The following is a 10,181-nucleotide window of genomic DNA, read 5'->3' on the forward strand; positions in this document are numbered from 1 at the left end:
CTCCGAGTGGTGTCGTAGCTACCGACCATGGCTGAGGGAGAGCGAATGAAAATTAAGTAAGATTTGAGTATCTTTGACCGCATTGTCATCATCTCGAGGTACTGCAAAAACCTCCAGGTCATGACATTGTCGTCGTCTAGAGGTGTCGGAGAGACCTTGGCTGCATCATCATCGTTGGAAGAGAGAATGATCAAGAGATAGAACCAGAGAGGGAAGAAGGTTAGACAAGGAAGGAAGGGTGGATATGGAAATTAATATCTATTAATTTTTTAAAATTAATAATTGACATTAGCTGGCATTAGTTTTTATTCTTTTTTTTTTTGACATCCAAGTCAGCATTTTTAGTCAAAATCTCTCTTTCTAACTGTCAAAGTAATTAAGATTAACGGCCGTATCATTTTTGCTCTGCTTTTAAATATTGATGGGTATTTTTGTACCTAAAAAAATATATGGTATTAAGTACATTTTTAAAAAAGTTGGTGGGTATTTTTGCATCTTAATCCTTTCTTTATAGTATAATGATTTATTTATCTTTTATTCCTAGATGTAGATAAATGGGCTTATATTCTATTTGAATTATTTTACTTAAGACATTTTGAATCAAAATATTAAATTTAATTAAAATATTAATTTAAATTTTACAAAATAAGCACTCGTATGTCAAGGAGGGGGACTTGGCTTCTCTCTACTTTTTGAGTCCATTAACGCCTACTGCTTGAAACAACAACATTTTCCATGCAAAATAAATTGTGGGTGTTTGTTTCTTATTTTCTAGCCAACAAACATTGCTTTTACCACCAACAAGAGTTAGTCCAATTAATAAGGAGTCGGCTCATCACCTATAAGGTCATGAGTTCAAATCCTGCTACCGATGTGAGGACCTTGTTAGTGGGTGATTTGTAAGTATCTCTGTAAGTGCTTTCTGAGTTTGGAGATATGCCCTAGTCCTGGTGACCTCTTGAGACCCAACTTACCCAAATTTTTTTAGTACAAAAAAAAACATTGCTTTTACCTTGGCAATCCTGGTTTCCCCTTACGAGTTGAAGATGAACCTAGAATTCATGAAAATGAATGAATTGTCCCATTTGAATAATAACTTTAAGCGTGAAAAAGAATCTGGTTAGGAAAAAATTAAGAAAACTTAGCTGAAAATTTTATAAAACCAAACTTAAATTTTTATTTAAAATTAATATTAATGTACAGATTTAATAATTTTTTTCATAATAATTTTAATATAATTCTTTTTACGAACATAGCATATTATGCTAACCCTACCAATAATATATACCACTTTCGTCCTTAATATAAGTTACCTGTAACATATTGTCACATAACAAGAATGCATTAAATTTACAAAATTTTTCAACTTTACCCATATCAAAGTTTTTCTCTCCCTTTATGTTTATCAATCATTCTCATATCTCTCTCTCTTATTTTTCTCTTTCCAAAAAGAATTAAATAAGAGTAAAATTGAAAAATAAGTATTAATTATGGTACAAATGACTTGCATTTAGGATCAAAACTTCTCCTTACAGGTGATTTATATTTAGAACTAGAGTGGCATTCATTATTAATATTATACCCTATGGTATTAATTAATATATTAGTTACTTTTTTGGATAAATCTATCATCTTACTAATTTCAAATTTCAAATAAAAATCTAGACATTATTTAGTTTTAGATATTTCTTTATTGCCTTACAACCTGTAAAGGTTTAAAAAAAAATAAGAGAATGAAAAACTTATTTAACGACTGGCCAATGGACATAGATATTAAAATTATTATAAAAAAATTATTAGATCTGTACTTTAACATTAATTTTAAATAAAAATTTTGGTTTGATTTTATAAAGTTTTCAACCAAGTTTTTTTTCCTTAACCAGATTTTTTTCACGTTTGCAATTTATGATTTAAATGTGACAATTTGTTCACGCGTATGAATTCTAGGTTCATCTCCAACTCACAGGAGGATACCAAGACAGCCAAGTTAAAAGCAATTTTTGTTGGCTAGAAAACAAGAAACAAATACCCACAATTTATTTTGCACGAAAAATGCTGTCGTTTCAAGCAACAGATGGCAGCGGACTCAAAAACTAAAGGAGAGAAGCCAGGACCCAATGAGGGAGGGTTAGGCTTTATTTGGTTGGAGGGTTGTTGAGGGGAGGGGAGGAGAGGAGAGGAGAGGGAAGAAATTTGTCTTTTAGTGCTCCCCTCCCCTCTTTCTGCTCCCCTCCAAATTTGGGGCTTTTAGAGAGGAGAGAAATATTATGTCTAATATGGACTAAACTATCTCTACTAACTTTTTAATATTCTAAGCTTGCCCCTCTTATTAGAAACCCTTTTTCTGTCTTCTTTCTCTTTTTAGCCCATTGATCATTCCTCTGCGTGATATTTGCTCCTCTAGCTATTACCGTCGCCACCTGCTCCTCCAGCTATTGCCGTCGCCACCTGGTCCTCCAACTGAGAGCTAGTCATGCCTGTGATATCTCCTCTAACTTTCAGGTATATCTTATTATCAGTCTCGTCCATTATCTGTAAAGTTTATGATTGGTTATGGGAGTAAAATATACGTTGGCTATCAGGATAGATATGGTTCATATGCTGCAACGTGGGGTCTAGCTTAGGGGGATATATATCACATATTTAGGCCAATATTGGGGGTATATATCACATGCTTGTATGTACAGTATGATTACCCTCAGTCCTTTCTCCATCATATTCAAATTATTATCTTGAGATCTATATATACGGATTAGTATGATACAACAGATTAGTTAGTTAAAATGGATGTATATTAAAAGGGAAAAGTACATTAAGGTCCTACCCAAAAGGCTTAAATACAAAACAGTCTTTATTTGTTTTTATATATAATTAAGGATGGAATATTTAAAAGCTTGTTGCTTAAATTTACATATAATTTATATATTATATGGTCATGATTATAATCCACTTCTTTGATAGGCATTTCTTTTAATATATTAATATCTATAATCTATTTGTTATGTCTCAAGTGGTCTAATATTAATTGGATGCATGTTGACGTGGTTTATTAGATGGAATGGGGATCTTAAAGCAATTTAGCCTTGCATCGATGGTTGGATTTATGTCAAAAAGTTATAGCACTACTCACATGTGTTTTTGTCTACCTTGTTATTCAGAAGAGGTGTCATAAAAGAAAAATAAGTTATAGTATGAGTTCAAAAAGGGAAAGGGTGCGTGAAGAAATAATGAGCCAACTAAGCACTAATAAAAAGAGTCGCAATAGCATCCGTATGACTCCTAATGCTTTCCTAACATTATGTGCCTTACTTTCCTAAAACCCACAAGATGGGCTACTGTGGAAGAACAAGTGGCAAAAACTCTTTACATATTACACCATAGAGCAAAAAATCGAGTAGTAAATTTTTTCTTTCGAAGATCTGGTGAGACAATCAGTCGCTATCTCCATAATGTGTTATGAGCTGTCATTGAAGTAGGTGATAAATTTATTATAGAACCTAATGGAGCAAGAGTCCCTACTGAAATTCATGCAAATGATAGGTTCTATCCTTTTTTTAAGGATTGTGTTGGTGCTATAGATGGAACACATATACGTGTGAAGTTATCTGTTAAAGATGCTCCTCGATATCATGGTAGTAAAGAATTCCCAACACAAAATGTTTTAGCAGCTTGTTCGTTTGATTTAAAATTCACTTATGTGCTCACCGGATGAGAAGGCACAACGTCTAACTCTAGAATTATGAAAAATGCATTAACATGAGAGGATAAGCTGACAATTCTTAAAGGTAAGTACTACCTCGTGGATGCTGGTTTCATGCTAACTAGTGGACTTATTACACCTTTTGAGGAGTACGTTATCATTTGAAAGAGTTTTCAGAAAGAAATCCACCCCAAAATTATAAAGAATTTCAATTTGCGACATTCATCATTACGCAATGTGATTGAAAGGGCTTTTGGTGTTTTGAAAAAAAAGATTTGATATTTTAGCCAATTCAACTGAGCCTACTTATAGAGTGAAAGCTCAAACTCTTATCATTGGAGCATGTTGCATTCTTCATAACTATTTGATGAGCATAGATCCTAATGAGGATCTCATAGAAGAAGTAGATCATGAACTTGCAACTCAATCTATGTCTGATGATGATAATCATGATCGACATGGTGACAATGAGGAGGCTGCCCGAGGACAATTGATTAGAGATGCTATAGCAAATAAGATGTGGAATGATTATCAAAATAGGTTAATGAGATGTGATAGCAATGTACCTTAATTAGTTTGAAGTTGTGCTTTGATGAACTCGCTGTTCTATATTTATTTGAGGCTTGAGACTTGATGTTTTTAAGTATGCCATGTAATAACTTTGAAGTTAGACTTTTATATATTGTATTTGATATTTGAGAATTGTTGCTTTTAAATTTGGTTGTATTGTAATAATTTTGTAGTTAGACTTCTTAAGTATTGTATTTGAAGTTAGATTTTTGTGTATTGTATTTGATATTTGAGACTTGTTGCTTTTAAATTTGGTTTTATTGTAACAATTTTCTAGTTAGACTTTTATGTATTGTATTTGAAATTTGAGACTTATTGCTTTTAAATTTTTTATGTATTGTAATAACTTTTGTTTGCTGTATTGTTTTATTACTTTTGTAATAGAATGCAGCCCAAATCAAACAACAATAAGCAATGTTTGAATTAGATAAGAGCAATAGATGATTAATTTGTTGATGCATTCATGTGTTAGTGGTAGTCTCCCCAAGAAGGGGTGAATTGGGTGAGTTATAAAATCTTGCGAATTTAAAACAATAAGCTAACAGAAACAGAGAGTGCGAGTTAGAGAGATTTCACCGAAGAAAGAGGACACAGAAGTTATACCGGTTCGGTCTCAACCACTTGACTTACGTCCAGTCCTCAGAATACCTCTGAGTATTCCACTATGTTTCAAGATTAATCGGGCTCTTGGTGCCACAGTACAGCAATTGATTCGCTCAATCACTCCCCCTTATTACCCGTAAGGTTACAATCCCTCTTAAGAGTCCACTTTCTTGAGTTTCACACAGAATGTGATTTATGATGATAGATACAAACTCTCTCACAGAGTAATTAAATGAGAAAAACTGAAGCTCGGTATATGCTAGAACAGAGTATTGAATGTAACAGTAAATAATTAGTATAGGGTAGCTCGCGTATTCAATCTGTTCATTTAATGTTTCTTCGCGTCTTTTATAGTTGAGGTAGTTTAATAACCGTTAGACGGAAGAGCTTCTAGCCGCTGAGAGTTCGGTTGCATGTTTTCCCAGTTGCAACGGTTCTCGCCATGAATCCTTCTGACTTTGTATGTTACAGGCTACTAAGCAACCGTTGGAGAGCCGTTGAGTTCTTCTTCGTAATCTACAATAGTACTTTAATTCAATAAGTTTCTCTTTACAAAGTAAGACTTAGATCAGACCAAACAAATGATAAGATGAATATTCATAGTTTAAAAGTAGAATCAATCAGTTGCTAAATGTTTTGAACAATAACTGGACATCGTTGATCAAAAAAATGATTGATGACTGGTTGATCGATCAAGTTATCAATTATTCAGAGTGAGAACTTTTGACACAGGTAACTATTTTTATCGATCAAGTGATGGATCATTGATTTATCCATCAAGTGATTGATAAAAAAGAACGGTGACTTCATAAAGGTATGCAGAGAAAAAGAAGCTCAAGGTCTCTTTTGATTATGAAATTCTTTAAATAGAGAATTAAAACAAACATGAAGGCTGAGAAAAGCTTGAATGAAATAAACAACATATTTTGAGAATCATCGCAATTGATTGAAGTTTTACTGAAATCAGTCCATGATCAAACAAGTGATCGAACACTTGTTGATCGATTAGGCTATCGATAAACAGAGTGATATGGAAATAGATTTTCAAGGAATAATGATCGAACACTTTATCGATAAATAAATGATAGATAAACTTATCAATAAATGATAAAGAAAAGTATATTCAGTGAAAACACATACTATATAAATTATCAAATAAATGATCGATTAAGGAATGATCGATCAAGTGATCGATAAAATAAAACAAAGAGACTTAGTCCTGTGAAGACAAGGAACTAATTTATCGATCACGTTATGTGAAAAACAGAGCATATACATAAACGAGTAATCAATCATATTATCGATAATTGGATTATCGATCAGGTGATCGAAAAACTATGATTTAAAGATAAGATACCGATAACCAATTATTTGATTGATAATTCACTAACCAATCAAGTGATCGATAAGCAACTAGGATAATAGCCTGCATATAGAGTAGGTTATAAAGTAGTGTTCGATCATGTTATCAAAAAATCAATAATCGATAAAGTGATCGATAAATGGTGATTAAGACAAAACATAAAGTGAGTAGAGTGCTTTACCATTTATCTATCTTCTCATCAATGACCCATTTATCGATTATGTGATTGATAATTCCTTACCAGACTTGTGTCCCATAATCTAACAGTTATTCGATCATTTGATTATTGATCAATTGATTGATAATTTTCTGCAGACTTTTATACATAACTGAGTTAATAATGATCAATCAATTGATCGATCAACACATTATCTATCAAGTTATCGATTAATGTTTCTGCTTAGTTACTTGTTTGCATAGAAATATTATCTATCAAGTTATCAATAATCCCTTGATCAATCAGGTGATCGATCAACACAGATTCCTTAAATTGTTATCATCAAAACCGTAATCCTAACATTCTCCCCCTTTTTTATGATGACAAAACATTGGTGAGGAATAGCATCAGATAACAATGGGAATCAAATCACAAATACAACAAGGACTCTCGACATATCAAAGTAGGATAGAAAAATAACACACAAAAAAAAGAACTGATAAGGGTGAATTGTCAGAATTCATAATAACATCAAAAAACAAGGTACATAACTATTAGAATAAAACAAAGTACATAACTATCATAAAACAACAATAAAAACAAGAAACTAAACTAGGCAGATTCCTTCTCCCCCTTTTTATCAGCATCAGAAGAAGAGGAAGGAATAGAAACAGTAGGCATGGGAAGTGAAATGGGAAGAAGGGGAAGTTTAGAAGGTGGAAAGAAGGGTAGAAAGTGCAAAGAAGGGATTGGTTGTGGAATAGTGATAAGAGCTAAGGTGGCAGGAGCAGTAGGAGAGGTAGAGGGTACAGATGGTGAGGTAGAAACAGGAGAGGTGGGTATAGGTAAAGGAGGTAGTGCAGGCTCAAGGTGAGGAGGAGATGGTGGGTGAGAGAGTAAATCCTCAAAACTGAAAGAGGTGCTGGGCGCAGAGAAGTTGTTACAGAGAGAGGCCACTATCCCTTTGAGCTCTCTGATCTCTCTGTCAACATGATCAAATCTCTGAGAGACTTCCTTTTCCAAAACTATCATTGCTTGTCGATGAAGATCTAGAATTTTGGAAATGCCCTCAAATTTTTTGTTAGAGATTTCCCTGTAGTCTCTTGCCATGGCATAAACTCTTCTCTCAAAGTCTTGAAGTTCTGCTTGAAACATCTCCCTGATTGATCTTTCCAGAAATGATGGTCCAGGGGTATGAGAGGGAGCTGTAGTGGATTCAGCCTCATCCTGGGTTCCAGAAGTGCTGGCAGCTAGTTGCTCCCTTTATCTTTCTGAGTCATCTTATGTAAGGGTCTGAAGGGTAAAGGAATTCTCATTTTGTTGAGCTGGGTGATGCCAAAAGTAGGAACTTTTGTCTTAAGTTCTCCAGGCTCAAAAGGGGCGATGTTATTTGCTTGAAGGATGTAAGTGGCCAATTGAGGATAGGAAATTGGTGTAGACTTGGATTTGTTAAGGACAAAATCCTTCATCTCATTAAAGATCAAATCCCTTATGTTGATCTTTTCCCTACTGATTATCCTGGCCAGTAGCAAATAATCATCCTAAGTCAGATGTGAAAAACTCCCAAACTTGTTGATCATTCTCCTCGAATAGATATAGTGGATTATTCTATAATAATCACACATTTGCTTAGGTGGAAAGTTTAGTTCACCGGGGTAGTCATCACTTTGCATCAGAATTTTGTAAGCTTTGATGTCATTCATAACACCTCCTCTCACAGACTTTTAGGTTCCCAACAGTTCATTCAGCTTGGCACTAGAAATATGGAAGGTTCAGCCTCTCAATTTAACTCTTAGATAATCATTAATCAGATTATCCTGCTCATCATATTCTTCTATGGATTTCCTATTACAATAGAACCTCTTAATCACCTCAGGACAATACTCTCCTCCAATAATCAACCAATTCGAATAGTCTTCCAGGGGGTTACTCAAATCCAGATTAATCTGTTTATTTTTCTTCAGACTCTCAATATCCATAGAAACCATAGGACAGAATTTTCAATTTGCAAAATCTGCCTTAAACTTAGTTGAATTTACATTATTATCTAGCTTCCCAATTAACATCTCAGAAAAATCAGATGGGATACCTTTGGTAGGAATTTGACGTGACATACCTTTACTGGCTCTCTGCTTTTTCTGTCTCGGTTGCTTGGGGATGGGAACTCTCAAGGTAGCCTCCACAGCATTTTGAACTGAAGGCTCCTTATCAGATTTTTTTTTTCAGATTCCTCAGTGACCATTGGTAGTTTGAATTTTGATCAGGGAGATTTTCTCTGAGGAGTAGGTTGCTCTTCAACCCGACTTTCTCGTATTTTGAGGACTCCTCTTTTCTTCGAAGATTCTTCTCTCACTTTCGGTCTGTATCTTTTCTTTGTACCCGAGGGAGTAGTATCTTTGGATTGAGTTTGTTTCTCTACACTTTCTTCACGCTTAACATTCGGTTGCTTGACTCTCACCATTTTCTATTGGATCGAAGGATTCTGAGGATTTAATTAGTTAAGGGAGTGTTTGACGAGTGCGGTGGAGAACGAGTGAGCTTCAGGGTTGGATACAAGTGGAAAGGGGCCGGAAATTTAATGGAATAGTAAATTTTGGACCGTTGTGTAGGAATAGGGGAATTGTTTTTTTGAGTTAGGGTTCGATAACTAACGGGGGGTTTTCAAAACAAAGATGTTATAGGCACTAAAATTATCGATCATGTTATCAATCAATGAGTGATCGATCACGTGTTTGATAAATATGAAGAACACATAAGAACACTGAAGACAATTATCGATCAAGTTATCAAGCAAACAATTATCGATCACGTTATTGATAAACGTTAATAAAGAAAATGCGTACCTAGTCTGATTCATCGATCATTTGATCAATTAACAGTTTATCGATCAGCTTATCGATAATGCTTACCAAATTGAGCGAAGTGTCTCAAATCCCTGTTGCCCCTGATCAATATGTTGATCGATAATTGACTTATCGATCAACTTATTGATAATATTTATTCTGACTTCGTTCTTTCTCCTCACATGCTTCATTTATCGATCAATTGATCAATAAATTATCCCTTCCTGGCAGTATGATTATCGATGTCTTTATCGATAATTTCATACTCTGTTTATCTCTGTTTTTCTTCAACAAAACAGAGCTTCCTGCAAAACAAATTTCTATCCACTCCGATGCTTAAGTTAGTCTTTTAATCATCAAAACATTAAATCTAAAGATTCAAATAATAGATTTCTTATAACTCATTGAGATTTACCATTCCTAATTCTCTTCTAAAGTAGTTGAATTTTTGTTGATCGAGAGGCTTTATGAAAAAATCTACTATTTGATATTCGATAGGAATGAATTCTACTTTTACATCTTTCTTTTGAACATGATCCCGAATGAAATGATGTCAAACGTCAATGTGTTTAGTTCGGGCATGATGAACTGGATTTTTAGACAAGCTTATAGTACTTGTGTTGTCACACAGGATTGGAATCTCTCTCAAATTGATTCCTAAATCCTATAGTTGTTGTCTTAACCATAGAATCTGAGCACAACAGCTGGCAGTGGCAACATATTCTGATTCTGTAGAGGAAATTGCCACAGTATTCTTCTTTTTGCTTGATCACGAGACAAGGCACCCTCCAAAGAATTGACATTGTCCACTGGTACTCTTTCTGTTCGTCTTATAACCTCTATGATCTGCATCTAAGTATCCTATTAGATATTCTGTTCCATTCTTTAGATACCAAATTCCCAAATTCTGTGTTCCGATAAGGTATCTAAGGATTCGCTTGACGG

This window comes from Neltuma alba, unplaced genomic scaffold (assembly GCF_004799145.2).
Source record: "Neltuma alba isolate B1F8T4 unplaced genomic scaffold, ASM479914v2 tig00011585_pilon, whole genome shotgun sequence".
Classification (NCBI taxonomy): domain Eukaryota; kingdom Viridiplantae; phylum Streptophyta; class Magnoliopsida; order Fabales; family Fabaceae; genus Neltuma; species Neltuma alba.